A 3,748-nucleotide genomic window follows, 5' to 3' on the forward strand; every position below is an offset into this window, starting at 1 on the left:
GTTGTCGTTAGTCTGCCTTGTCGTTGCTAGATTTGTGTTCAACTGCAAGTGAATTATGACTGTCATTTCATTTCCATGTCACTATGCATGTAAATGAAACTGATTATCAGAGGAAAAATTCTTTTAAATTATTTAAGGTTACCGAGTGCACATAAATCTTCGAAAACCAACCATGCTTAATTATGTGTAAGCAAAACTAGCTACCGTGGATATCTTGCAGACAACATGTACTCTTCTTCTATGCTATATTGCCTACTAGTTAATCCCTCCCTGCTTCCTCCATCTCTAGTTGATGGAGAAATTGTTTCAAATTCCTCGTGTGGTTGAGCGGCTTCCAGCCTCATCTCCACTTGTCTCATGGTTGGTCGTTCCTCCCCTCTTAATTTTACACATGATATCGCAATTCCGGCAATTTCTTCTATTTTATTGCCCCCCTGATCCATAACTTGTGGATCTAATACTTGTAACAGACTGCCTTCTGCAAATAAGGTAGAAAAATGTGCCACGAGGCCATTGCCTTCAGAATCCATATAGTTGAATGGCTTCTTTCTCGTCATGAACTCTATAAGCATAACACCGAAGCTATAAACATCACTTTTCACCGTGAGGCGGCACGTGCGGAAGTACATCGGGTCCATATATCCTATTGTACCTTGGACCATTGTTGTTAACCCTACTTTGTCCAATGAAATATACCTTGAAGCGCCAAAGTCTGCTATCTTTGATGTTAGTGTATCGTCCAGAAGTATGTTAGCAGGCTTGACATCTCCGTGGATGATACGTATTATAGCTGTTGAGTGAAGATAGGCTAGAGATTTTGCTATTTCAGTTGCTATACGTAGCCTAGCATCCCATGGTAATGATCTTGGTCCTTCAACATGGAGATGATCATAAAGAGTTCCATTGGATATGAACTCAGACCAACAATGGTACTTCTGTTTCAAGACAACAACCATATAGTTTACAATATTCCTGTGGTTGATTTGTGATAGGATAGCAACCTCATTAATAAACTCACCAATCTCCCTTTGACCCACCATTGTTGGTTTCTTGATGGCCACAATATGGAGGTCTGACAAAATCCCTTTATAGACGATAGCATGCCCGCCTCTACCGAGTTCATGCGCTTTATCGAAATTGTTTGTTGCTTTCTCTAGACCTTCCAAGGTTATGATCATTTTCTCTGCAATATCAGCCCTTTGAGGTACCAACAGTTGCAACAATTGCCCACGATTTTTCTTGAAATACTTCCATTTCAAACTTTGTGTCCTCCAATGCTTAAATTTGTAGGAAGTGAAGTATGCAATGAGAGCCAAAAGTAAGAGGACCACCCCAATAGTGACCCCAATAATTATTTTTGTACCTGAAAAAAGAAACATTTCCATTTTCATGTATATAAATACAATGAGCAATTTGACTCGCTGAGTACTTTCATATGGTACAGTTTTCTACAAGATATTATAAATCGTCTATTTACTAATTGCAGAAATCTTTCGAGGCTCCATCTTAATCATAAAAACCACAAAAAATTATCAAGAAAGTTGCAAAGAAAATCATATTGTGTTTACGGATGGAAGTAGTAAACAATATGTTCTTGTAATTAATTGCTTTTTCATATTATGTTCAAAAATAATACTCCCTCCAATAAGTGTCTCCACTTTCTACTAACTTTAGCACAAAGTTCTACTACAGTTGAGACACTTATCTTTGGATGGAGGGATTAGTTTTCGTATTAATATTCAAAGCTAGAAAAAATTAAGCACTGTTTATTTCTGAAAGTGGTGGTTCATGCGTAAGTACCCTCGATCTCTGAACTACTCCATCCATTCCTAAATATAAGTGTTTTAAGAGATTTCAATATGGACTACATACGGAGTAAAATGAATGAATCTACACTCTAAACTACATCTATACACATTTGTTTGTAGTTCATTTTGAAATCTCTAAAAGGACTTATATTTGGGAAAGGAGGGAGTAGTAACAGACGGTGTGAATGAAAATGAAAATATTAGCAGAAAATGAATATATGAGAAGGAAAGATAGAAGTCGAATAGTATAATCGGAGAATAGGAGTCTGCCGCCTTAATGAGTGTGGTAGGAAAGTAAAGTTGCAGCATTGTTGCTCGCCTTTAAAGGATTTGTTGCGCTCACCTGGAGACAATAGAATGAATGGGTAAAATTCAGTATATCAGTATATATTGTATTATTATATGGAAAATTAGTTTCAAACCATTGGATGCGTCAGGGATATAGGGGTTGCCATGGAAGCCGTCCCTGCACTCGCATGTATAGCGGTGGCTTTGCTTGCTCTTGCAGAGGTCCGGATCTGAGCTCACACTGGTCCATGATGAGCCATTATCCATAAGCAAGATAATCCCGAGACGAGCGGGAAACTTCGTAGTTGCTGCGGGCGTCCTGTGCACCAGGTGAGAACACTCCGGCATCAGTTTGTCGATGAGGCCCGGTAGTCCGACAAATTGATGAGAGTCGTTGGTGTCAGATGCGCTCCTCGGGTATGTGCTCATGACGATGCGGTGTCCGTTGGTGTGGAACGCGCTACTCATCCATGTGCTCATGACGGTGGAGTGTCCGTCGCCCGCGAGGCCGATGTCTGGAGAGGGATTATGTAAAAATAAAAAGGATGATACCGTTATATTCTGCCTCTCTAATGACACGGTCCAGATCAAGTCCAGATATTACGGATGCGCACGACCAAAAAGATAAAAAGAAGAAGAATGAAAAACAAAAAGAGTCGATGTGGCCAATGGCACTTAACAAAGAAGTACTAGTGACAACCATCCACGCCATTGAGCGTACTTCTTTTTCAATAAATATCTATTCTAAAAACATGCTGAGACATATTGTGCTAAGATATCATCTTTTAAAGAAGGGAAGACAAGTCTTTTTTTATGGATTCTCTCTCCTCCATCTTAACATTTATCCTATGTGGCATACTTAAGATAGCACCATTGTACATACCCTTACCCCCCCCCCCCCCTACGGCCCATACAAGGTCCCTTCATCCACGCGATTCTGCGAAGCCCCTCTTCTCTCCCCAACAAAAAACGCCCCTATTCTCTCTTCCCATTTTTCAGATCTGGTATTGCATGCCTCTCTTTTTTCTCTATTCGGTGAATACCACCACTATTATCTATCGGAGGGAACTTTAGCATAAAAATACAAATATCTTTAGAAAATAGGTGTCCGAATTTAGTTGAACTTTAACTTCAAATTTCTAAAGAATTTTTTATAATCATTTGAAAATTTAGTGGACTTTCCTGTAAACAGTCAAGAACTTTTTATTTTTATTGTGAAGTGTAAAATAAAAAGATTCAGGAGTTGGAGAACTTTCTGAATACTAAGTATGCACTTTGTTAGAAATAATATTAAAGAACTTTGCTAAAAAATATATTTGGAACTGAAGAGCTATATAAACAGCTTGTCTGAACTGTGCTGGAAATAGTGATGAACTTTTCATTATTATTGTGAAGTGTTTGATAAGAACGAATACTTATAGGACTAGCCATGTAATTTTGAAATATACCGATATTCGACTTGTTTTGTAGAGCAGACTGCGAGAAACTCAAATACTTAAATGAATTTAAATTTGCACAATTTATTTAAAAGTTATGATGACATATTTGTTTCTTGTGTATTTTTTTGTTGAATAAGTGATGGTATGGGCTAGCAGGAGCACGACGGACCGAATGTGATGTGGGGTGTGCTCTTGAGATGTATTGACAATATT

General features: G+C 38.4%; 1 pseudogene; it reads right to left on the reverse strand.

The window, feature by feature from the left end:
* Positions 1 to 200: 200 nt before the first annotated feature.
* LOC123138864 (putative wall-associated receptor kinase-like 16) lies at positions 201 to 2,576 on the reverse strand (annotated as a pseudogene).
* Positions 2,577 to 3,748: the final 1,172 nt, after the last annotated feature.

Source organism: Triticum aestivum, chromosome 6B, assembly GCF_018294505.1.
Source record: "Triticum aestivum cultivar Chinese Spring chromosome 6B, IWGSC CS RefSeq v2.1, whole genome shotgun sequence".
Lineage (NCBI taxonomy): Eukaryota > Viridiplantae > Streptophyta > Magnoliopsida > Poales > Poaceae > Triticum > Triticum aestivum.